Source organism: Anser anser, assembly GCF_964211835.1.
Source record: "Anser anser genome assembly, chromosome: 2".
In the NCBI taxonomy this organism is placed as follows: Eukaryota; Metazoa; Chordata; class Aves; order Anseriformes; family Anatidae; genus Anser; species Anser anser.
In genome coordinates, this window is record NC_139721.1 from 28,894,297 (window position 1) to 28,922,144 (window position 27,848).

Here is a 27,848-nt window from a genome sequence, read left to right on the forward strand (position 1 = left end):
TCACAAGGAAACATGGAAACACTAAATAGATCACAGTTTTTGAAACAGGAAGAACCCTGGAGCAGGTGAGATTTGCATACTAATTAGAGACAAAGTTTATTCAGGCTCACAGACTAATCTATCTCCCATCACAAGATGGCATCTGTTTTAGAAGATTCAACACCTTTTAGCTTGGCTGTTGGTGTTATGAAAGCTGAAATATTTTTCTGTTTTCGTTATACATTTTTGCTTTTGGGGGTTTACGATTCAGCAAGAACTTTTTTTTTTTTTTCATATTTAAGCTAATTCTGTTTTAAAGTGATTTTTATTGAAGAGATAATTTCAGAATCTTCCATTTGTGTCAAAAAAAAAAAAAAAAGGGGGTGGGGGTAGGGGGTAGGGGTGTCTAAAGGATGTGATTTACAATGGTTAAAAATCAACCATTGCCAGTGTGAAATAAATACTATCCAAAATGAATAAGTGCAAAAATATCCCAGGTACCTGCAAATTGATGTTAATAAGTGACCCTCATTTAATATCTAAGTGCACTTTTATTACCCCAATCCTCAGGACTATTCACATTTTCCTATATATCTCAGTCCTTCTCTGTATTATTGATGCCCTTATTATTGATCCAACATTAGCAAATTTCATCAGCACACTCCCAATATTTGCCAATACCATTACTGAAATTATTAAGCAAAAATGATCTCAAGTCCATTTCTTGAAAAGTTCCAGTTGCAAATTCCCTGCAGCACAATCAATACAACCCAATTTAACTCTACTGGCATATGCTCATTTTCAAAACCCTTAACCTCTTTATGATTCATTTTACTCAGCTCCGTTTTCCTTTCTGTTTATTTCCAGTCAACACTGTATTCAACATGTGTATTAGCTTACATATCAATTTTAATATCTAAAAATATTCTTTAACTTGGGCAATCTGCATTTCTGGATATCTATCTTGATTTGATTGCAATGAAAATATTTAAATGAAAAATTGTTGTAAATATATCATAATGAAGATGTACAAAAACTGAAGTACCTAGTACCTTTTGAACTCAATCAAAAACTTTCGTTCAATCTCATGGGAAGGAAAATGTGTCAGGAAACTCAAAAGAATGAAAAGAATTATAGTATTAGTTACTTTAATTAATGACTTTAACTGATATTAAAAAAAAAAAAAAAGTTATATGCATGTTCTGCTACTAGCATGGATTCTTTTCCCAGACCACAGCATAAGTTGCTTACAAACAAATAATGGCAAATCTTTCTTAGCCAGAGAACATTTTTGCTGAAAAAATGAGTTTTCATCAGTCATGTACACATGTACAGGATCCACCTGAAATAGTTGTCTGACCAGTCTTCCAATTTTAAACAAACACAATACCTAGGGCTATCATATTTTGTCTTTACCTTGATGGGATTTCTGCTTCTGCCTGTTTGGTTCTTTTATTTCCAGATAACATTTGAAAGTTATGGTCTTCATTCACAACTTTCATCTGTTCACACACAGTACATGAGAGCTCTAATTTAAACATTTTTGCCAAATTTTCTTGACTTCTGCATGCTTTCTTGAAGACCACCATTGCTTTTTTGCACCCAGCTGTAGTAACGATGGCCTTCTTACCAACTGATGAGAAGGAAAATCACCTTCCCTTGACTCTATAAAAGCAGAAATTAATTAAACAGACTACCATAATCTCATATGTGTGAAAGTAGTTGTTGCCTTTACTAGACTTGTATCCTGATGTAGAAAAACAACAGTAATAATGGCTTAGGCAGTTCCACTCAATCTGCCATCTAACTTGTCTCACACTACTAACTCTATGGCCAAAAAGTCTACTGCACAGTCTTCTCTGAACCCACCTGTACAGCAGTTCTGTCAACTATGGGTTATCTCTCTTGTCAGTCAGATCTCTTGTTTAAAGCTAAAGGAAATTTCCCTCAAGTAGACTAGTGACCAAAGCTTTCCTCATCTACTGAAATGCAATTTTCTATTACTACACTAGTTACTAAAGGTCATGATAAGAATGCTGGACTTCATAAAACACTGAGCTTAACATGAAAAGCATTCCCTCTTTACAAATCCACCGTTTGAGTCAGCTGTAGCAATTCATCTTAAGACACAATAGCAGTCCCAAAACTTCTGCTTGTAGTAGTCTTTTGCAGATCTTTCTTACTTTGATTTTGCATAAGTAAAAGTAATTTGGCTAATGGGTCTGTCACTACATAGACTGATCATGGTATAAGTCTATCTAGAAGAGACATGGGATCACACACACACAAAAAAAATCATTGCAGTGTAGCCAAAAAAGAAATATAAAAATCATGGTCTCTCAGATATTAATGGAAACATTTCCTTTAACTACCTCAGAATGAGAATTTCACTCCCTCTCTCTCAGATTGAGGGTTTGTCTCTACAAGGCTTATTTTACAGCCCTGAATAAACATTCACAGACATCCAGCAGACAGGCTCCAAGGCACTGCGATTGCTTCACGGTGTGCTAATGGCAGAAAGGGGGACACAGTGCTGCTGAACACAGCACAGGGTGATCCTGCAGTGATGCTGAGCTAGTTCCGTGTGGCACACCCAATTTCCCTTCCTTGCAAGTAGTACAGAGAATGGCCAGGGGAAATAGGGCAGGACACAGCATTCCAAGCAGTCCCTGAATGTGGTAATAACTCCTTGGCAGTAAAAGGAATTTCCAAGCAGCCCTCAGGCACATAGAACCAGTTTAAGGAGTGAAAAGACAACCTTGCATGCCCTTTTACACAACAATGTCACACACAGCTGTTGTGAATGAAGGAGAGGTAAAATGCAAAATATTTTCTCACAACCATTTAATACAAATTTTTCTCAGTTTTCAAAGTGGTCCCTGTATGGTCTACATTTTCAACAGTTTTCTCTGTTGCTGCACAATCTCCATGAGATAACGATAAAGAAACGGTTTTGCCTCTAATGTATTCAATATATCATTACTGATTCAAGTTCCATTATTTGAAATGGTACAGAAAACTATACACTCCAAGCTTTAAATATTACTAATAACAAAATACCTACTCATTATGTATATGTCATTTAGCTCATAACACTGCAGTGGTGCTGAAAGGCTTAAGTGCGTTACACATTGCTGTGAACATTGAACTTCAGGACAACAGGGTTTCAGCTATTTTAATCATGAAATAATTTTTTGTTTGCTGAGATATACTCATCTTCCTGATAGCAAAATTTAATTAATGTTGTCTTAGATTCCTGAGTGTAATATTGGTGATATTGTTGCTGTTATGAAGTGAAACAACCAACAGTGATAACATTCTGTATTTCCAATCTTTTACAAAAGAGTGTATTTGAAAAAGGACAGAAGAGAAAAATAAATAAACAGAAGAACAAACAAAAACAACAACAACAAAAACCCTAGTCATATATTGTTGAATTTTAACAGGGGCTGCTATAATTTTTCTCAAAAGTGAAAACACATTGTACTATTCATTGCTTCAATTTAATTCAAGAATCATGAAAGCAAATTAGAAGAGCCTCAAAAAATCATCCAGTCTATGCCTTGACATGTGATGTCTGATGTGTGGATTAGTCTCAATATTTAATCAATCAGCTTCTCAAATTAAAGAATAGACACAATATTCCTTATATTACCAACAAAAATCTGTCTCTGAAGTGTGACAAAAAACACCATAAGACAACTCTAATTATGGAAAACCATGTTAACTACTTATGTAGAAACAGCAGCGGGTCATAATTCATAACTCATTTTTATGCTGGATATATTACCTTGCTTCATCTTTTTCACCCAGTGGGAGAAACTTATGTGACCTAATTAATATATTATGTATAATATGAGATCTGAGTATTAAGTGCAGGTTATAGCAATTTATGATAAATGAGGTGTCACAGATAGAAAGCAAATTAATGGAATATTAACTATTAACCAAAGAAATATGTATAATATATATATATGTAACAAAGAGAACAATAGCTTTATAAACTTGTCTTAGAAATACATGTTCAAAAAAAAGGAAAAAAGGCACACAAAATGCAGGCTGTCTTTTTTTACCAGGCCAAATTTTTTTTACTATGTTAATGGATGTTTTTTTCTGAGAATTGGACTGATTGATATTAAATGAGGGGAATTATCTTGATGAAATATTAAGGAAAGATTTCAAATGCATGATGTCAGTAATTGAGAAAGGAGGCATTCATAATAATATTAACGATCATTTTTAAAATGCAACATATTTTAATTTCCACTTCGGTTATTTCCTGCCTTTTTTTTTTTTTTTTGAGATAATGAATGAGTACTATCAACTGCAAGTAAAGTCAATAGCATCATAGTTATTGTTTCTGACACTTTGCCTCTTCACCAACAACAGAGAAATTACCCCACAGTGAGTTCCATGCCCAGCACTGCAATCCACAGTTTCCATGCAGTGTAATCCTAATACTACAAGAGGTTGCACAGGTAAGTACCAGCCATAGTGATTGGGGTTTATGAAATAATTTCTAGTCTCCAATACTTATTAGCAATTTTTCAATAGTAGAGAGCTGTAGTGATATCTTTTACTAGCTCTGTATTTTCCTAAGACATACTTGATAATTATACTATATATTGGTGTGATACTAAATTAATTATCCTAAATTATTAAATCTGAATTTATTTCAAATCAACATAGAAAGCATATTTCTGAAAGATCATAGTTCCTGCAATTTCAATTTTATAAACCCTAATTCACAAAGGGTGTCCTAATCATTCATGCAAATTAACAGCTGTAATCAGTGGTATAACTTTAGAAATGAATTTGATTTATAAATAACACAAAGTGAAATGGAAATCTCAGTCCTGAGCTCATAAATGTCAGTTGCAATTTTTTTCCACAACTGCATATTTTATGTATGTAAAGAATTTGCCACAAATGTAATCCACTTTTGTGGCTGCGGAAAAAGCAATGATGTTCAGTACTAACAAATAAATACATTAAAAAATACAATTAAATTAAATTTAGTTTCTACAGTAGCCCAGACTTAGAGTGGGAGTAAATCAATACAACTCTGTAGAAGCTAAAATATTTTTGGCAATTTGCTCAGGATCTGGCCCTCTATGTCTCACTGAAATAATTTTTTTAAATGATTAAGTAAAGTACTGCACATATAAGGAATTGATTTTTATCATTGATTTTGTGCTGGCATTTGAGCCAAGCCTCAAAAAGCTTGAACATTTTATGTATTTACAGCTGTCTGTTGGAAAGGAATAATTCATTCCCTCCAAATGAAACATGCTCCTGAAGCTTATAAAAACAGCATTTTTCTAGACTAGATTTACAAACAGCTTCTTCAAATAAAAAGTTAGAAAATGTACTTTAAATCACTGAAACAGAAGCAGAACTCTGCTTCTTGACTTTTTTTTTTTTTGGCTTGTCAAACAAATAAGACAGATATAGATTATATTTTCCTCCCAGGAGATCTGCTCCATCGGCAGAGAGCAAAGATCAATGATGAATCATCATCTCATAACAAAATATTTCCGGTGACAAAATGAAGTGTATTGTTTAACACTTTTGTTTAAATATGTATGTAAGAAAATTTTGGTTGCCTGTCACTGTATTTTTCCTAATCAGACAAATCCGTCCCTCATTTCACTGGGAGAGCATCTTCTTTGGCTGATCAGAAACAAATTCAGAAACAGGTTCAACATGAGAAGAACCTACCTTTGATTCATTTCAAAGCCTCTCCCTTGAGAGTGTCGTATTCTAACACAACAATAATTCATTGGCTTTACTTTCAAAAGCTATTACTGATATGTATGAGAATATACCACTATCTATTAATCTAAACTAATCAGATCACCAAAGTCTCAGCTGGTTAATGTGTTATTCCAGAAGAAATAAGTTTTTAAAATTGCAACTTTCTTTTCCCTCTCTGTTTCAGAGCATGTGTCCCCAATGTTGAAGGAGAATACTGTTAGCTATGAGGGCTTTGTTAAAAAGGAGAGAATGAGTGGTAAAGTTATTCCACACGCTCCAGCCATATATTTTTATCTTCCTACTGATTTGAGTGACCTTTGGCTGAGCACATCCAGAACAGATTGTAGGATTACCAGAGTGGGTGGCTACCTTTTCAACATATTTATAGACAGCTTTGTGACAGTGGTTGAAAACATAGCTGCTAAAATATTTTCTTTTAGGTCTTACAGAGTGACGGATAACTCAACATATGAGTCATAGTTTTAATAAGGAAGGGTTTTATTCCCATTTCAGTGATGGAAAAGAAAAATGAGGCAGAGAAGGCATTGTTCAAAAGCATCAGAAAAACTGTGAGAGTCAATAGATGTAGACAGTTGCAAACCTAGCTCTGCCCATGGTGAAAACTGTTATTTAGGACACATGAATTGGGTTTCTTTTCAAGTTTGACTAAAATCTCCAGCAAAAAAGCTTTAAGGACACTTTCTACAGAACTTATCACAAAAAACAATCATCAAATCTAAATATCCGATTCCTTTGCCACATGTGTATTTATTGGTGAAACAACTAAGAGGTAATTATTGGAACCATGCATGACAGAGACCTTTTATTCAATATTTCACTAAAACAAAAATAAAGGAAACAATAAGGAATATTTATACCATATTTCTATCAGCCATAGGTTTTATTAATTCTTTACTTTCATTATTATCCAGCAGATTGAAAGTTTTGTTTTATTTTTTTCCTTTTAATAAACAAAGGTACTTGGCATACCATTTATTTCTGAATCAATTTGAAGAACTAGATTCTTTCAGTGTTTACATGTTGATATTACAGTTTCAGTAATGATCAGAGAATACTGACTGTAGCACTGAAGAGAACACCTTTTAAGACAGTTAAAGATTCCCCCAGTACAGGAAAATTAACAGCAGCTGGAGCCTCTAACCATATCTTACCAATCTACCAAATAGAACATGCCAAGATCCTGAAATGTTTTGACCAGAATGTCCTATATTTTGCTAATGCATCCCTAAAATCCTTTTTGGGAGCCATTCGCACAAATTAAAGGAGATAATAATCTGAGGAATTAGGAGTGCAAATCAGGCCTCCACATACTTTTCTTTTGACTCTTGAAACCCTTCACTAAGTGTAGTTTCTTTGGGCCCAAAAAGCACATTCTAATAGAGATGAATAAAGCTTGGTGTAAAAATGCTCGGTCATAACATTTTCCTGTTCACACATTCACAAAGTTTCTGCATAGCACTTTCAATAAATAAATAAATAAATATTTTTTGCCCTTTGTTTGTTTTCGAGGATGTTGCAATATTTTCGTAAAGATTCATATTTATCAATTTTGGCAGAGCTGCCAGCAGCAAGGGGATTCCCCAACAAAGTGTAAAGAATCTGTCTTGCTACTGTTTCTTACTGCACAGCTCTTTTATAAAATTACAGTTTCATTGCAATACATCAACAAGAAGATATGTGGTTCCAGCTAGCAAAGTAATTTGGATAACGAGCAAAGAGAATTGGAAAGACTAAGTGATATGCTCACACCACAAGGTCAACAGCAAAATCCCACCTACTGTCCCATTTTATACTTTATGCATGAAATGACAGCTGAGGCTCAGGTGCCATGAATATATTTTCAGGTTTTATCCCTTGTCTGTATTCATTCTCCTCCTGTCCCCTTTCTTTCATACTGAAAAGCTGAGTTTCAGAGAGATTAAGCTAAGTAGCATATATTAACTATGGCTCATTACACATACCAATAATAAAAAAAAAAAGTTTCTAAAACAAAGAAGAGAAAGAAAAGAATTGTTATAATAGCACTGGAATAAGTTCTGATTCTATAGAGACTTTTACAATTTATAAATATTTTTCTCTTTATCAGAAGGGACCCCCCCCCTTTTTTTTTCCTGAAAAGATCTTATCACAAAGTTAAAATTGCATCCAACATTGTGTGATTCTTTAGCTACTTTCAGCCATACCAGCTTCAAAGCTTACTTACCAAACTAAACTGCAATTATTAGTCCAAAGCAGAACAATCAGAAAAATGATGTTTTGACAGCTGAATATCTGATGATTGTACAGCTTTAAACCTTGTGTTATTTAATCCTTCTCAAGATTTAATGTAATAACATGTTCCATTATATCTCCGATAATCAATCTAAGAATTGGGTTATTGAATGGTAGCACTTTTATAGAGCATTCTTTACATTTTAAGACCTCAGTGGGTCTAACTACATGACAAAATTTCTAGGATCCATTAATATGCTCAATTTGTCAATACAATTTTTCCAAAGCAGAGCATATCTTAGTCTATATAAAATGTCTGATTGATTATAATCAATACGTTATTCAAACCACAAGATATTTTTCTGCAGTAGTGCATAACATAAAATGGATTAAAAAATAAAATAAAATGCAAGGTTGAGCCCACAACCCTTCATCAGAGACAACTGACTTTCTAACTATGCTTTCAGTATGAATAATGCATTCTTCTAAATCCTCTCAAAATGCAAAGGAGAAGCTCTAGAGCTAAACAGCTTTCGTTGAAAAGATGGTGTCTGAGTTCATGGTTTCTGTGCATGTTTCATGCACATCACCAACCTCTTCCTCCACCCTCCACATACAGCATACACATATATTACCTCAACACTTTTAAAGATGCAGGAAGACTAAAATGATCTTCCCATTACGGAATTAATTAGCCTATTTTCCACAACTTTTCACTAGAAGGAAGCAAATCCCATTACATTTCCTATAAACAAGTTATGAGCATAAAACGAGGTAATCAATTCACCGTTGATTTAACGGAGACATCCTACCAATTTATACCAGCTGGGGGTATGGGTCACCATGTTTAAAAATATCCAAGTTACAGTAACTTTTAAATTTAAAAACAAAACAAAACCTTTAAAAACGCTAGCTTTGGTAGCCTTCCTGCTTTCTACTATATAGTTATGGGATTATTTCTATTTGATTTTGCAGGATTAGTGAAAAGATTTCAGAAATGCTAGTTGCTCTGTAGAGGGACATGTACAATTGACAGAAGGAATCTAAGTCCTAGTGAAATTTAACCTTAAATGCTGCAGAGAGGAAAGTAGGAGAGGGGAATCATAGTGATATTTCAGGCACTAGTTGTTTCTGTTGTGTATGCACATCCTTCCTTTAGATACTCTGTTTCTTTCACTGCCTAGCACCTTGCCTGTTTCGATATTTTTTCTGGTTTTTGACTGTTTCTTGCTGTGTACAAAAAAACTTCTCATTTTCAATTTTCTAAATAATGTGATTTTGACAAAAAACAAACAAAAAACAAACAAAAAATCCATTAAAAATACTAGCTAAAACCAGAAACAACCACAAATATTGAAATCAAAAGGTTCATTTTTGTACCACATTTTTGAAAACAATTATTTTCAGTTATAAACTTTTTCTATGCAATGCCCAGAAATCACCACAATCCAAAATACTCTAATTTATAATTAGTTTTTATAGTAAGATGGGGAAAATACTTTGTGTTGGAATTTAGCAAAGTGTTTTACATTAATAAAAAGTCAGATGATGGTAAGACTTTTTTTTTGAAAAAAAAAAAAACCCAAGAAAAAAAACAACCAACCAACCAACAAAAACCACCAGCACCACCACCAGCAGCTACAACAACAACAAAACAGAATTCTGATTTAATCTATTTTGCAACAAGATTTGATTTTAAACTGCATCCCAAATGTTATTAAATTTTAGCTATATGTGGCATACAATTTTGGATGTCAAAAAGTGGCAATTCTAGATGTCACTTTATAGCAGTTAGTTTAATCTAGAATTTCAAAAATCTTACTAACTAGTTAGGTCTGACTTTAGTAATTGGATGAAAATCTGACTACAGAAAACATCAATACCAATTTACATTAAGTCAAACTTTATCTTATCGGGTGCTACAACAATTTTCAACGTAGTATTGTAAAATAAGATATGAAGGGAATTTTCCTGAAAATGCAATACTTGTCTTATGCACATTAATTTTTGTCCACTAAATATCTATATATCAATCCAAGACAAACTGGTGAGTTGTAGCATTCATTCATATGTGATTTTGTGATCATGTAAGACATAAATTTACAATATGAAACCTTGAAATATGTTTGGAGGTTGTCAGGAGTGAAGTGCATACCTCAGGAATGAGTTTCTGCACCACCAAGAGGAATCCTAAACCAAAAGCCACATCAGTCCCTGGCCGATGAGCTTGCATGCTTTAGATTAGCATGGATACATGGAGCACAGAAATGAATATATGTGTTTAAACCAGACTACACAATATCTTTCCATGTATTCATATAAGCTAATATTTGGTTTCACTGAAAGAAAATTATTTTAGACTTGCTTCTGGAAACAACTATCTTATTTTTCAGTGATTCAGTTGTGGCCAAATACATGGTGCTGGGAAAAAAAAAGTTTCTGTTGTAAATAAACAGGAATGTATATCTTATTTTATACCATATAAGAAATCATATAAGATCCTATCTTATATGAAGTAACTCCTTAGCATCTTCTCATAGATTCTCTGTTGGGACTTCCATGTCCTACTTCCATGAAAGCCAGTTCATTTGAAAATCAAAATTAGCAGCATGTCTTTTTAAAATTCTGCCTACAAACTGTCTGTAGAATTTTTCTGAAGATTTCACTGTGATAGACCTTTTTTTTTTTTTTTTTTTTTTTAGGTTGAGCTGTGTAAAAAGTGTTCAGAAAGATAGTAATATAAGAAAAATCTCTAAGTGGAAAAACTACCTGGGGACTTATAGAAAGGATACAAGGACAATGATACCATATCTCAAGTATAACAGCAGGCTTATATAAAATATATGGCATGAAATAAAAATTGCTAAGAATAAGAAAGAATACTTTTAAATGGATAGGAATATTTTTAGTGATTACATTTTCAATTTATAGTTGGTGAGAGACTGGGACTCACTGAGTTCATATAGCTAATACATGTAAATACAGATGATTTCACATTGCAAAGTATCTAATATTTATACCATATGCATTTTTGGGGGGGGGGGGGGGGGAGGGGGATGGGGGGGGAATGCTATTACTAAATACCACCACAGAGTCCAGAATCCTGAGTATTCATGGTGCTGCATTTATTGAAAGCTGCATGTAAAGCACTTTTTTTTTCTTTGAGGTTGGAGCTCAAAGAAAAGCACTTTTTTTTTTTTTTTTTTCCCAATACACTGGTAGTCCTACTTCATGACTGGATTCCTATGAACTGTGGAAACACAAGTCAAAAACAGTTTTCTTATGTTATCATTACTTAAATGATAAACATTCATAAAGCTGAAAGACTTTATAATTCTCAGATTAAATTTGGCTAATATGGTAAATCCTTAAAGAAATGATACTGTTATGTTAAACAGGCAAATACATATAGCAAGTTGAAGTTCACAGAAACCAAAGGACTTCCTCCCAAAGTTCCTACTGTGATACTGATATGACTAAACCATGGTTTACAATCTTACTGTCTCACTTCACCATACAGCGCTGCAAATAGAAAATGTGGGAAACTTTCCTATTTGTAGCAGAACATGCAAAAGGCAGACCTAGTCTGTCAGCTTAGATTACAAAAAATATAATATACATTCTTGTGACAAAAGAATATATTAAAAAAAAATAATAACCAAGAAACAAGAAATACTCTCTTGTCTGTGTGTTTGCTTGTTTTTAAGGTATTGCAAAATGATAATTTCCTTGTATTTTCAATGGTAACCAAAATTCCATTCACTGTATTTACAGAAAGATGCATTATTTTATTATTTTCTGTAAAATGAAATTATAATCTTTTCAGCAAAAGCCCATGATGGGCAATAAGAAACTACAAGGCAATAAACCAAAACAATTTTCATAAATGTCTGTTTATACTATCATTGTTATATATTTCATAATGAAATCTCATATTATGTCCATACATGTAATCTCCCTTGATAAAGTAAATATAGATCATACACTAAAAAAAAACACTACGTTGAAAAAAGTTAAATAGGTTGGTAAAGTCAAGAAATACAAAAAAAAAAAAAGTGCTAGAATTTAGGAAATGACAATCTCCTGTCTTCTGAAATTACTTCAGTAGTTTGATCAGAACCGCAATACCAACTTTATGATGTATTCTTTGCAAATCATCTTGCAAATATATTGTAAATTAAGATTTATATTTTAATTTTAAAAAGAATAAGTGTTTCTGCTTCAAGCATACTTTCTACAATATATTTTATGGTTTTGTTTGCTTTTTACAGAATATAAAGTAGCTGTTCATTGATATGGTCATTAATAGATATTGTTTTTACTTTTTTTGGTATGACAGTGTGATCCATTCTGATACATATCCAATTGTACAAGGTATCAGTTTATTAATATTAATAAACTATAAAATAAGCTACACATAAACAATAGGCCTGTATAGTTTATTCTTGCATCATTATTCTGGTAATCTACTCTTTTATTTTATTTTTTATTAGAAATTAGCTTCCTTTTTCCTCTTTCTTTCTTTCTTTCTTCCTTTCTTTCTATCTTTCTATCTTTCTCTTTTTCTCTCTTTCTTTCTTATTCTTTACTACCAGCAGGAACAGAATAATGAACTAGCTGGACCTTGAGTTTGACACAATCCATAAGCTTTCTAATTTTTTTTTTTCAATTCTCATATACCAGAACAAATATATACCATCTCTTTACTAGGAAAAAACAACTTTGCATTTTATATATTTAATCAGATTTTTATTATTCCATCTCTAAGACTACTGATTCACCAGGTATCCGATTGTCTGTTCTATTGAGTTAATACCCTGTTCCATGTGAAACACAGCCTATTGCGTTGAAAGTGGAAGACTGATCCTGTTCACAATGAAATCAATAACAAAGTGGTTATAGACTTAATTACAAAACAGGGAGTATATTTGGATACAGTTTCATATATGCATCTTCAGCACATTCTTTGTACTATTCAAAATACGTGGGATTGGGAGAGATAGACCATTACGAGAAAATAGAATGCACAAATTTTCATCTTTGATATAAAAAGTCAACCAAGAAATGATGTCCTCAGGTAAAAGTGTCTCAGCCTACTCTGAATGGATTTACATAAATGCTGTTGGAAACCTCCAAGTGAAAGCAGTACTTAACTCTCTGTTTTTACCTGGGCTGTCTTACTACACTGAAAGCTAATCAATTTATGTTTAGTGTACCTGGTATGCCTCATCTTTAATATATTTACTTAAAATATATTTTATATATGAAGTATCTCATTGATAATGATGGCTTTCTCCATTCAGCCTTGCTTCCACTACAGTGCTGTTTTCTAAGCCAAATAGAGATTACCATCCTATTTAGTAATCTATGCACACAGCAAGACTTCAACAAAGATGCTGAGATCAGGCTTTTAACTCTGCATTTAGTACAGAGAGACAAAATTCTCTTGATTTTCAGAAGTATTTATAATTGTTGCTCTCTGTGAGCAGTAGTTAAAAAAGTGAGTATCATAATTTGGAAATCTTGTTTTCCATTTCACAGAAGTCTAATATCAGAAAACTAATGTAATTTAGGTTAAAACTTGCATGTTACATGTAGCATTCAATACCATAAGATGTATTTTATATCACATTCCATAGGTCACAAAGTATTTAATTTGAAATTGGTAGATCATAAATATATGTTTAGAGAACTACTCTTTTAGAAAAGGATCAAAGATTTCAAAGTTTTCATTAGGAAGTTCCTAGCTTCGAAGGTGCCAACTCTATTACTCCACTTCCATTAAGATACTTTACTGATGCACTGCAAGGCTGTAAAACATAATAGCAAACAGCTGGTCATAAAAGAAATTGATGATTATGGATTATACTCTAGTTACATTTTAAAGTGAGATGGCAATCGCTATGTGAAATTATTTTGTTGCACTGTGAAGGAGAAAAGTTGCATAGCAAACCACAAAGCTAAAATCTACGAAATTTTGTGGTAGAGATTAAAGTATGGTGGGAACAAGAAAAGGTGAAGAATTTGAGTCAGTCCAAAGAAGTCATCATTGCTCCACCCACTGATTTGAAATCTCTCTGCTTCAGATCCTTTTCGAAGGCTCCTTCCTCGTCTTGTGTAGGCAGTCTTAATGATCTCACCAGCACCAATGGCTTCAAAATAACTACTTACAAGAGTAAGAAAGTCAGATTTCTCCCCTTTATAAATTGTTCCAAACTCTGTATCATGGGATGCACTACGTTGCATTTCAATAACAGGTGAGTGCAAGCTTCATTGCATGTCTTTATGCCAAATAAAGTCACTTACAGTTAATGTAGGCTTCCCTTAACTGACTTAAAATGACTCAGGGTTGGTACAGTTGGTCTAAATCTCAAAGAAGAAACCAGATTGCCTGCTCCAGTGTTACCTGCCTTACAAACAATAAGCTCCACCTCAGATTGTAAGTTCCCCAGAGTCTTCTGTGAACCCTCTCCATTACAAATCCCTCACATGTGGAAAGCAGTTCCCTGGGTGAAGCAGGGGGATGGATGTACCACATCCATCTGGAATCACAGTTCCCTGTGATTCCCTGTACAGTTCCCTGTACTGGAACCACAGTTCCCAGTACAGTTCCCAGAGGCAGCCAGGTACCTTACTGTGTTGTCCCAAAGAGCTCTTCTGAGGTGCCTGCTTTTTGAACATACTGCCCAGAGAACTGAAGTACCAAATTTAGGGGCTCTGAATAAATTGCTGAAATCAGAAACCTACTTTTCAAGTTTATGACTCACATAAACTTGGGCACATTGGGCACAAATAATCAAAATCTAAACAAACTGCAGCAACAACACCTCAGGCAGACTTTAATACCAACTGAAATTTAAAGTTTCTAGTCAGGTAATGAGACAACAGTCAGTGTTTATAGTGCATCTTGAGAAAATGTAAAAAGAAAATCCTAAATGTTAATAAAATTTAACATATCCTTAAACTTAAAGTCCCCCAAAGAAGTCATTATTTTCTTGCAGTTTTATGTATTGTTTTTATTTAATAGCATGTCTGTGTTTGACCTGTTGTATCTAGATATGCATAACACTTAACAATTTTGCCTACAGTACTTTTAAGTGTCATTTTAAGATTAAAAAATAAAAATAATAATAATAAAAATATTTCAGCCTTTTGGACCTGATCATTCTGCTCTGGACCTGTTTGACCAGCATCAGTAAGGTTAGATACCAGTTCTTTTTTTCACTCAACTATCATAAGTGATTATAGTATATAAGAAGTATTTGGGAATATTTAGTATTTGACAAAATCTTTAAATTTGTTACCAGGTTTTGTTTTGTGTTGGCTCATTTGCTACCTTTTGGCTTTTCTTTATTAGTACGATCGGTACAGGGAAGACATAGGAGGAGTTTAAATTCTACATTTAAGAAATTCCTTCTTAGAAAGACCAGTTACTGGATCCACCCATTCTGTTAACATTCCTAACTCAACCTTGTCAGGTGGAAGGGCTTCCTGGTGAGAATAGCTGTGGGAAGGCAGACACACATAAGGACTAAAAAAGATTTGGTCAAAGAGTGCTTTCAAACTAAGCACTCCTCCACCTTCACCATATGGGTACCTTCCAGCCAGGAGGAATGAGACCAAGCAACGTGCTGAACCAGCACTGAGCAACAGGGTCCCTACTTCCTGTCTGTCTGTCAGTCTCAGTGCACAGCAGAAAAAAAAAATGGGTTGCCTTTTTTTTTTTTTTTTTTTTTTAACTCTGGTTGGGGTATTTAGCCTACGAAACTGTACACTGTAAATTTCAAACTAACTAAAAGAATTAAGAATAGTTTTCAATTTATACTCCCACTAAGGTAATGGGGAGTAAGATGGAATCCTGAAAGTAAAGCTCTGAAAGAAGTGGAAAAAAATGATAAGTAAATAAAGGCTGATGGAAAGCCTGATATTTGGACCTTGGTGAATAACTGAAAAATAATCATGTGCACACTGATTTGAAGGGGGTTAACCTTGGGTATAAAAAGAATGAGAAACATAACCTTTTTTTCTGTCATCATGATGCATGAAACCATTCTCTACTTTCATGTAAGTCTGCTTAACTAGAAGAAAAACCCATCCTGCTTCAAGAACCACTTGCATGAATAGTGTTACGTTATAATTTGTGAGAAGGGTGCTATATTTGTAAAGATTTTATTCTGATTTTATTCTTTAATAAAAAAAAAAAAAAAAAGGAAGGATGGAAGTAGTGAAATATCTGTAGTGCTGATGAAAGCTAAGGCAGTGGAGGGGACAGGGGCTGAGCCCAAATGGAAGGTGAGGAGGAGCAGGGATTGCAAACAGTCCCTTTCTCTGGAACCTTAACTGAACTGCTGGGAATTTTTTCCTCTAATTCTATTGCTGTCCCTCCTGCTTCTCTTTTCAGTCCTTTCCCCTCTTCCACCCCTTTCCTACTGCTTCCTTTTCTTTCATCCTTCTTAGCTGTGCCAGCGCCAGGGGAGAGGTCCAGAGCAGGATGGAAGGTCCAGCAAGCCTGAAATAAAAAAACATTACAAATAAAAGATAAAAAGGATCCAGAAATTCAAATGAACTTACCCAACATTTTAAAATATGCTTTCCATAGTTTGTAACTGCAGATCACTGTGACATAGGTTTCTCTTGCAGAGAATATTTTGATGTTAAAAGATTCCAAAGTAAAGAGTAATCAGGTTATTTTGATTATGATTAATATTTAAAACATATTAATATTTGTGACCAAGTGTCAAGATTATCTGAACCCGTATTAAAACTTCTGAGATGAAATGTCACAATACACAGGATAACAGTTTTTGCATCAAATAATTAATAATAATAACCCTGTCACTCCTGAAATAATTTATTTCCTTAAATTGAACTGTAATTATTTTTCTTGTATTTGCTCCTTTCATAAGTGTGTCCCTGAGCAAATATCCCTCATTCAACATCCTTGGACTACCTACTCACACAGAGCAGCTGTCACAGTTAGGCCCAGCGACATCAATGGCAGAGTTTGGCTTATATACCCTACTCCTACAAAGAAATTCAGTTGTGCTCTTTTATGTCCTGACAATCTACGGTAATGAGACCTTTATAATGCTGTGACAACACTGCACTCCCAACTCTGATCCAAAACGCATGACTGAAATAAAGAAATGTTACTGTGCATAAATGAAACTGGGAAAAGAGTTGAAAGCTTCATGAAGTCAGCTAAGGAGTTCATATTTGTAAATCTGTTATTTTTATTGTTGTTTGTTTGTTGTGGATACTGCTCAGACAATGTATTTTTGTGGAATAGTACATAAACCTAAGGTAGAAATCCCAATACGTAGCAAGGAACAGAGATGAAGATCAAGATGTGGTGAAGTATATAACATGACATGGTAGCTTTTGTTAACAGTGCAGAAAAACAGGACAATGTAATAATATATCATAATATAATATGTAAAATATATCATAATATAATATATATAACATAACATAACATAACGGGAAGTGTCAAAAAATGGGTGAGTTCTTCTGCATCCTGTTAATGGCAAAGTTCTGGGATGGATATAAACCAACTTACTGAGATAAATTTTGTCTAAAAATTTTTGTCTAAAAATCCTTGATTTCTACAAATGTAGGTACTCAATCTTATAAAATTCCAAACATTCCTAGAATTAATATTATCTGAGAGAGGGAAAGATAAATTCTGTCTGGATATTCAAAAAATACAGATTTTTTTCTGGAATCTTTCATAACAAGCATGCATATGAGGATATTAATGGCGTGACATTAATATCTAAATATTTAACCAAAGTCGCATGGATCACCTCCATTCATCAAGTATTATTTTTGCTATTTTATGTTTTAAAAGCTTTTTTCAGAGCCAGATCTTCTGCTGTTTGTTGATCTATTGATAATATTTTGACACAGTGACTACATAGCTACATACATTTACATATGTAAAGAAACTGTAAGTAGTTGATTTAATTGATATCCACATAATCCTTATCTTTCAATTATTTTCAAAGGTTTCTCATGTTCATGATTGTAAACAATAACTGAAATCTCTGGATTTTAGAGTAGTACTCTGTGAGGGACTCACTGAAGGGTTGGGTTGTAGAATTAGTTTGTAAATAGAAAAATGTGTGAAGCAATGGAAAAAAAAAAAAAGTATGAAATTTTGGCCCCAACAGAAATCTTTGAAAATTTTGTTGTAGTCTAGAACTGATTCAAACTGTTCAAAAAAACAAACAAACAAACAAACAAAAAACATTTGCATTAAAAATTACTGCATCTGCAGTAAAAATTACTGCATCTGCAGTAAAAATTACTGCAGATGTTGACAGAAATTCAAATAAATACTTACAGCCATGAAGTTTCTGGCCAGATTAGTGATGAAAAAATAACAATAATAATAATTAAAAAAAAAAAAAAACACAACAGTTTTCAGTCAAATATTTCATTAAAAAATGACATTTCAACCAGGTAAAAGGGGAGAGATGGGGTTAATGTCCCCCAACTTTATTCATCAAAAAGTTAGGAATCCAGGCTCTCTCACTCATCAGTGAAAAGAGAGTTTTAGGAAGGTTGTTCATCTCAGCTATACACAGATGACTCTCTTGGGATATAATCTGTAATTCTCTAGAGGCTTCTATATATCACCATTGACTACAAAGCCTTGAGCGACTGTTAGACATCAATAACTAACTTTTAGATGGATAAAATGATGACTAGCTTAGCTGTGAAAACCTATTTTTTTAAACAGCAAGTTTAAGTAAGATGAATCTAGCCTTTTGTGTGAATCCACTTTATCATAACCTACAGAAAGAAATATGTTTTGACAGGAAATTTTGACCAGCATATGTAGGACCAGGTTTCTGTTTATATGTTACCCACCAGAGCAGGGCATACCATGATGAACATTAACACAATATGCTTCTCTCATAAAATAATAAACAATAAAAATAGCATCAACATGCTGATGAATTATCCCCCTAAAGCAAAAGTGACATAACATCAAAATTTAAATCTACTTTCTCTTTTCATTGTGCATAATGTACATTAATTGTCTATGACTCACAAATGCACAGCTAGAAGAAAAACTTTTCAGAGCCATTCTTGCAGTTGTCCCATTTACTGAACTCCCATTTAACCAGAAGTTGTATATAAAAGGAGAAAACATAACTATATGCTTCTTCTTCTGCAGTTTGGAAAAAAAAAATGTTGATAGGAATTTATATAGAGAATATTAGAAAACTGACTATTGTGCAGCATCACAAGTGTTAGGTTTTACCCCATGAAATCAGTGGCAAATACAAGATGAGAAGTGGGATAGTAAAACTGATATTTTTGTTAATTAGAACACAGTATAACGAATCCCTTTTGCACATACTGAAACAGGACGTTTATTTTTTATTAAACCTTTAGGGTAACCTTCCAGTATTTCAGAGATGCAGTATAAGTTTGCATATAACATTTTTAATGTTGTATAATACCTGTCTTAACATTTACTGGGTGAAGGATCTTTCCATAAAATACATCAGCTAGGTAGAGTTATTTTCTGTTATAAAAAGTAATTCTGTATTACAGATCAAGCTCTGAAACATTCTACAGTTGCTAAATATACTGTGTTTTGCTGTCAGTGAGTTACAATAACGCCCTCTACCAACAAGAGCTGTTAGCTAGCATTCAGTAAAACTTGAGAGCAGGCCCTGCCTGCAAAGATACACAAAAATATCTTTGTTCTGTTCATACATTTTATTTTTGCATTTTTTCATTCATATTATTCTAATAAAGAGGATGCTTAGGGCAGAGCATACATTTTAGTATTTTTAAACAACATACTGCACTTTCTGTTTGCACAGAAGTAAACAGAAAGAAGGACCGGTATTGTCCACACCATGCAAATATAATTCTTTGAGACAAAAACTTCAAGCTAATTCTAAGTCAGTCTAAAACTAACTCATCCAAAGTATGCAGTAGTAGTGTAATACCTCTTCCAGATCCTAAAATTATAGTTAATGAACAAGATGCATCTTATATCTATTTGACATAGATGTCGTTCAGTCTCAATGAAAAACACAGTGAAAATGGAGACACCTTTTTTTCTGGAAGTACTGTGCTAGTGTAATGTTTGTCTACAGAGCAAATTTAGCCTTGCTTCAAACAGGTAAAGAATTCCATTAATACATTAATTGTGTCAGACAGCCCTTTTTTGTTGACCCTGCATGCCTGTTTAGAGGGAGGATCTTGATAAAAGCAACCAATGTGACTGAGCAGGATGAAATAAAGGCAGTCGGTATGGAGCATGTTTGGCAGACTTATACCCAACTTTCACCAAGTTATTTAGCAATTATTAAGGTACAATAACTATTATTGGATCCTTTATGGTTTCTTGTCCTGTAAATAATAACAGCCTGTATTTGGTTAGCCTGGACCTATGGCTGTCCAAGGGCTGTGAGCAGCTCTCAGAGGACCACAGCATTGCCCACAAAAAATTTCAGCTGTTTTCAGAGCTCCACATTGACTTGGATGCTTAGAGACTGCACAGCAGTCAGGCACTACTCAGTGACATGAGAAGTTCACCTGGGAAAGGACACCTGTGTACAACGAGTGTAATCAGAGCTTCAGATACTTTGGGAGAAACAATCATGAATGTTGAAAGACAGAATAAAAATCCTGGGGAATGCCACTCATGTACCACCATAGTCATACCCACTGATAGTTATCACTCATATGAAATCTACCTCTGTTGCTTCAAAACCCTTCCAGACAAGACAGAAAAGAAATTATTATGGGTATTACAGTAACCATGAAGGAATTACACCACAGCAAAAATCTATGTTCCTGAAACTGAAATGCAGCTGAAACCACAACCGTTCGGTTGTTTCTTGAGCCCTGTTGGGCCAGGAGGGCATGCTGAGGAGCCAGAGCTGGGGAGTCACATGGAGGAGACCACAGAGGAAATTTAACATTGTAGCTTTTGCCAAATGGCAGTAGATAATACGTCTGTATAAATTTACTGAATAGAGAAGGTTGAACTATTTTTTCCTAAACAAAAGTGTTTGTTAAGCCCTAAAAATATAAGTAATTAATGCAAGGTTTTGTCTAATTCTTTGTCACACTAAAAACATCTGTAAAAATGACTACCTGTATGACTATCTATCTACCTACTTATCTATCTTTCTATTTCAGAATATCACAGTGACAAAAGTGAGTTCATTGTATTCATGCTAAGTAACCTGAGATTTACATAATAATTTGAAGGTCTACTTGATATTTTTTGATTTAATTATTAGCAGATGATTCATAGAGATGGAAAATCACACTTTGTTGTGCAAAGATATTTCACAGAAAACAGCTCTGAAACTGCAAGAAACGTCTTTTATAAGGATTCAGTACATTTTAGAGATTATTGTCACTTCAAAATAGAACAGAATAAAGATGAGAAAAAAATGGTTTAAATTATTTTAAAGTGTATATATGTGAAACAATAATTTTCAAGTCACATTAACGTGGCAATTGTTTAAAGATCATAAAATAATATTAATAACTTAACAAAGGTGAAGATTTTACACTGTAATCTTCACAACCATTTAAAAATAGCATTTTATTTTCTTCTGTCAGTCAGGATCTGAGTTTAAAGAAGCTACATACTGGTTTTATATCCAGTACTCTGGATGACAGTGTCACAGATCGCATAATTTTTCATCAGGAAAGAGTAATCTTTAGCCTTCTGTTTGGAAATTCCGTAAGTACTTAAAACAAGGATTCAGCTCCAGATTTTGACAGTGCAGTGAATCTTCTGAGAAGACCAAGTGAATTTAAAAAACATTTATTTGAAGGAAGACCTATCAGTTCTATCAGCTTCACTTTTAAACGCTCTTAAGCTTTTTTTTTTTTTTTTTTTTAATCTCTTTATCTTTGAAAACCTTCAGTGCAGACAATGGAAAAAAAAAATATTGGCAGAGAATGAAACTGCTTTTAGAATAATGCTTTTGGAGACTAGAGAGCTAAGATATCAGCAATCTAGGAAGAGACTAATTAGGAAAAGCTATTTTAAATAGCATTGTGGCAAACTTTCACATGTATTCTTAGTAGAAGGCAGTCCCTGATACATTGGCTCAAGCCCATTCCGGTTCTCCTCAATGGTAGGAATGAAAAACACTAAAATAATAACTGAAAGATTCTTGTGAGTCTAAAAATCTGTGTTGCAGTAGAAATCCCTGAGAGTTCTTTGCTGTTCTGCTTTAGCCAGAGAAATTCAGCTTGGCTAGGCAGAGCGAAGGGTAGGTCAGCACAGCATAAAGCCCATCTCACCAGAAGATGGCATGTCCACAGCACAGCTCCAGGTGGAGACATCCGGGCTAACTTGGGAGTTGGAAGCTGGACAGACATGTTTGAAGCTGAAAGCAGAACAGATCAGTCTGGGCAGAAGAGGGCTTAAACACAGATGCCCTGTTTCTGATGCAACATGACTTTGCTCAGAGCCGGCGTGGATGTCTCTGGCCAGTACTAACAGGATCCTCTACCCAGTTATCCCAACCAACTCGAGTGAAAAAGGGGCTGCAATTGCTCTCTGAAAATACACTGGGAATACAAGCAGAGGGAAGCAGAGATGTGGAGAAGGAATCTCACGTTTTAGGGACAGCACTAGCACAAAAAAAAACAGAGTACAAACTGTCTGAGAATAAATTTCAGGCAGCAATGAGGTTTCCAACAGCCAGAAGAGTGAGGTTCTGTCCAGCCCTTGAAGAGCTGCGGTGGGAATGGTGCCCCAGCTAAGTCTGGACTGGAGCTTGCTGAATCTGAACAAAGTAAGACCAGCCTAGGACAACAGCAGAACACAGCTGATGTGACACCACAGGCCTCTCTAGTCCTACCTACTATGTGGAAAAAATGTGAGAAGATACCCTACCATTGCCAACTGTGGCCACTGCAGTAGCTAAAAATGTGCATTTATGAGCCAGCTCTCTGGCCACCATAGTCATTAACTTCTATTCACCTGACATATTTTTATTTGCTAGTAAGTACTGTGAATAATAGCTAGTTATGGAGGAAGAAAAGAAAAAAAAAATGTTTTTCAAAGCTTTCAGTTCACAAACCTTTTAAAATGTATCTTAAATTCCTAAATGGACCTGAATACCAAAACAGATGTAAAGAAAAACAGAAGATGCCATTTAAGTCTGGACACACATCACTTTCAGGAGTTAGGGCAGTACAAGTGCTTCTCACACTAAATGTAAGATGCAATTATATTATCACTTGTAGAAACAACATTGCAATTCATTAGATTTAGTTTCTATTTTTCCTTCCAAAAAGAACAATTGTCTTTTACACAAAATATGGCTTTCCAAACGTGCTTTCAGCAGTGTTAGTCATAGCATAACTATGGAAACACCAAGCTGGAATTGATTCCACCGACCCAAATCCTACTGTGCCCACATACTGCAGGAGGTAGGGGTATCCTTTTTCAAAATTAGCACCTTTGTCCCTATTTTTAGTCCCAAGGATTTGATACATATGAAATCATACAACTCTGTTACAGATTTTTTCAAATTAAATGTATTTATGTATAATAGATTACTGTGCTACTGAGACAACAGGTGCTTTGTAGATGAAATCTGGGTGCTGAAAATAGTGATTTCTAAAACTTTTAACTCAGACTTCAAGACAAGACTAGGTGAGCAGGATTGGATCTTCGGTTAGCAACTACTTGTACAAAATTACTCACACAACACACACAATATTGAACGAAAGGACAAAAGGAACATTATTCTGGAAACTGTTAAGCTAGTTACTTTATTTCAGTGCTTCAGCAATGTCAAAAATATTTTTCTTACTGACAGATCCACATAATTTAAAGAAAAACTTTAATTTAAAAATAAGGGGGGAGGGAAACAAAAATAGAAGTGGAGGATAAAGTTTCAATCACTATTGTATTTTAATGGCTTTCTTTCAAATCAAATCATGAAAAAATAAGCAGGCTGAGTCTTTTTAAAGTGTAGAGTATTGACCCAAAAGATTGTAACTATTTCAGAGAAGTCATCACAATCTATCATAGAAATATCTAGATAGTGGTTTTTAGATGCATGGGTGATTGACCCCGATATACTGTCAGAAGTATTCCATCATGTCAGAGCAGAAACCATGTATAAATATGTGCTAAACATTTATATTACATTTAAGCTGGAAAAAGCCACCTTAAATACACAATATATTTTTCTGCATAGAAACATAGCTATCTAAATATTTAGTTTTCAACATGACTAATAGCACAAGAGAATGCAGAAGACACACTTTCTACTTTAACACACACTTTCTACTTTAAAGGCGGCTGTTAAGTTACAGCAATGTACATATAAGTGTTAGAAGCCTGAAACTTCCAAACAAATTTATAGCTCTATGAATTACAAATGGACCACACATTTTTGCCTATATCATGGTAGAAAAATAAATATATTCCCTGTAACTTACTTTGGTTTCCACATCTGAATACACAGCTTAGGTTTATGATCAGTTACAAATCCTTCGAGGTTGTTTATACAAAATACATTAAGCAAACCCATCACAATAAAGTAAACTACAGAGAACACTGCAGACTAAGCGTTCAGCACTTCTTTAGCATAATATTGCACGATAACTCCTTCCAGAAAAAAAAAAGAAAAAAAAAGAGAGAGAGAGGGAGGAAGGGAGAGAGAGGGGAAAAAAAAACAACAAGGCTGTCATCTGGAAAAATCTTTCCAAATCGTATTTTAGAGAGCCAATATCCTGTCTCTACATCAGGGGCAGTCTCTGTTAAGCATTTAAGTGCTATCAATGAAAAGTAACAGTTTCTTCTCCAATCCTGAACTCTCAGTGACCGTCACGGAAAGTAACAGTTTCCCATTCCCTGCCAGCCAGTGGCATTAATAATCATCAAAACAAAACGAAACACCTTCAAGCAAATATCTGTTTCTGATTAATCTCCATCCCAATGAATTAAATTCACAAGAGGCAACCTGCTGCCTTGTTTACGCCTTTTTAATATGAAGAGCAGAAGTTGGATATAAGGGTTTTGCTGCCCTCAGGGCTACAAAATATGTCTCATGTGGCAAGAAGCCAGCTCTCCGAGGGAGCCTCCTTTGCTGTTTCTCTCACAGCTATTTTCTAATGGATAATTTTTAAGCAGACACACACAAATACACGAGTCACCGCAAAACAGGGCCAGGGTTTTGTTCTTGTCTGAAGTCCTGTAAGTATTTGTTCTCATAACAAGGATCTCAAGGTTTCATCCAGTTTTGATTTGGGGATATTTTTTTTGGCTGGGAGGTTGGGGAAGGGGGGGGGGGGGGGGGAAGGATCTGGATTTTTTTTTTCCCCAGCTGCCTTCCCCTCTTTACAGCACAGCACATAAAACACCTCTTTTCAGCTTAACCGACCTAGGCTCAATTAGTGCAACATTTTGCACACATCTTAGCAATCACGAGGCAGAGATACTTAGTTCAGACCTCCCGTACATTGCACAGAAACCTTAAGGTAAGCGTGGAAGTAGATTTCTTTAAAATAAAAAATAAAATAATAATAATAATAAAAAAAATCTCACAATGTAATTTACACCGTGTAGAAACGCCTACAAGGAGATGAAGTACCTGCACTGGGGAGATGTTCAGTTGTTCACTTCATCTTCCGTTGACAAGGAAACCAAACCGCACTTCATTCTCCAGGAAAACCTTCCACTGCCATCATTTGAAAATGTATTTATTTGTATATATGTATATATCTATCATCATCATCATCATGATAACAATAACCATCATAAAATACTGCCGGCAAAAGAATAAAAAAGTCAAGGTGCAAAATGTGCAAAAGTAACAATCATTTCTTTGGTTTTATATTTTGGTTTGTTATCTTTAAGGAGGAAAAAAGTATTTAAAAATGGTAACTGCAACACGCTGCAAGAAAAGTTTCACGTTATAAACAGGTATCAAAAACTGAAAAAGAAGAAGAAAAAAACCCTGCTGATTGCATTGAGCGTCAAAAAACAATAACAAAAATGATAAAATTAACATCTTGCTCTGTGGCTCTCACCAGTATTGCAAGACTACAAACTCTTTGTAAACACTGCTGTAAAATGTATTTGCAATTCCCATCTCTACACGAAAAAATAAAAAATAAAAAAAATAAAAAACACCCAAAAATAAAACAACACCAGAGAAAATCCTCTGCAGAAAAAAGAGTTAGAAACATGCCTTTTCTCTTATCTTTAAAAAAAAAATAAGCATCATATTTCACATTGCTTTTCTGTGCCACAACAAAACCAGTTGCATATATAGATATATAGCTACTAAATGTATATCAGTTGTTGCTGGACTGGCAAGTCTGTATTATTAATATAATCATTTTTCATTCCCAGTGACTCCCGGCCCCAGCAGCACCTTTTGCTCATAGTTTAGTAACCATTGCATGCTAAGAAAAAAAAAAAAAAACAACAAAAAAAACTTGTCATCAGCAAAAGATCAAATCCATTTAAACAATAATCAAAGAGGAAGAAAAAAAAAAGCAAAAAAAAAAACCGAAAAAACAAAAAACCAAAAGGAAGAAAAAAAAAAAAAAACAGGACAAAAAAAGGAGGACAAGAATGTCAGCAGAAAGGTACTCACCGAGCGGGAGTAAAAGGGAGGAATAAAAATGAGAGTTACTATAAAATACAGTATGGCGGTGGAAGAAGGAATGAGGCGCTTTTTTTTTTTTCTCTCCTCTCTAGTCTCTGCCTCCGGCAACCGCCACGTGATCCGCAGCCGGGCGGACTCGCAGCCGGGAGGGCGCAGCGGCGGCGGCGCCGGGCGCGGAGCGAGCCCGCCCCGAGCCCCCGCGGCCGCCGGGCCCCCGCCGCCCCGCACCCGCCCCGCGCCCGCCTCGCGCCCCGCACTCGCGGCAGGTGCCGCTCGCACCCGCGCCCCCCTCCCCCCCCCCCCCCAAGCGCGCACACGCGGAGGCGGCGGCGCAAGTTGCTCGGCGGCGCTGCGCGAAGTTGCAGCCTCCGGCCGCCTGTTGCCCTCCGGCCGGTGCGGGACCGGAGCTGGGGGGTGTGCGGGTAGGGGGGTGCTGTGCCCCGGCGGACAGCGGTGTGTGAGGGATGGGGTTGCCCCTCCTGCCGCTCCCGTTGGGGTTGCGGGGGGGTTGCACGGGGGCACCGTGTGTGTGTGTGTGTGTGTGTGTGTGTGTGTGTGTGTGTGTAAGGGAGAGCGTGCACGGGGGTCCTGCTGCCGCCCGGCTCGCCCCCTGGGGGGGTTAGCGGTGCACCTTCTGCAGCTCCAGACTCAACATGGGGTACCCGGCACCCCTTCCTGCCGCTCCGGCTAGGGGGTGTGCAGAGGGGTACCCCTGCACCTCGTGGTGGGGTCGGGGCGCGGGGGGGTTCCCCAGCTCCCGCTCGGTCTCGGGGCGTTCCCGTGCCTTGCGCTGGGGCCGCAGTCACAGTGCCGCGCAGTCATGTTAGCGGCGGCTCTCCCAGCTCCCGCCGGAGCGATTCGCATGTGCGACTGGGGGAAGAAGGGCAGGTACCAGCAGCAGTCCCATCTGCCACCTGCTTTTGTTTCGCGGCCTCTGCCCTGTGTCATGGCCTCTCCTCCCGACCTGCTAGCAGGGCTGCGGCTTTCCACGAGAAAGTTAACTGGACGAGGTGGGAAGGAAACAAGTGTTTTTGTTTTTGTTTTTGTTTTTTTTTTGGGGGGGGGGGCACTCACCGCGGGGGGGGCACCCTCCGGCGACACAAGGGGCAGCTGCCCACAGCCTCACCGTGTAAGTGCTTGGGGTTGGACCCCAAAGCATGTGAGAGTGGCTCCGAAGCAGCTCTGGTTGGCTGAATGGCAGCTCTCCCCCTTCTCCCTTACCAGTCAAGAAATATTCTGGAGCAGGCT

General features: G+C 35.7%; 1 protein-coding gene across 7 annotated transcripts in view; it reads right to left on the bottom strand.

The window, feature by feature from the left end:
• RALYL (RALY RNA binding protein like) overlaps positions 1-26,766 on the bottom strand; it is a 415,465-nt gene extending 388,699 nt beyond the window's left edge. For 2 of the 7 annotated variants that reach the window (XM_083823400.1, XM_083823397.1), the window contains exons 1-2: positions 26,589-26,765; positions 25,578-25,664 (exon numbers count right to left, since the gene is read on the bottom strand). The gene's annotated coding sequence lies outside the window, so the exon portion shown is untranslated. Of the gene's footprint in view, positions 1-16,161; positions 16,478-25,577; positions 25,665-26,588 lie in introns of those variants that run through there. The other 5 variants (XM_083823402.1, XM_083823401.1, XR_014579401.1 and 2 more) reach the window with 4 other exon arrangements.
• Between the last annotated feature and the right edge of the window lie 1,082 nt (positions 26,767-27,848).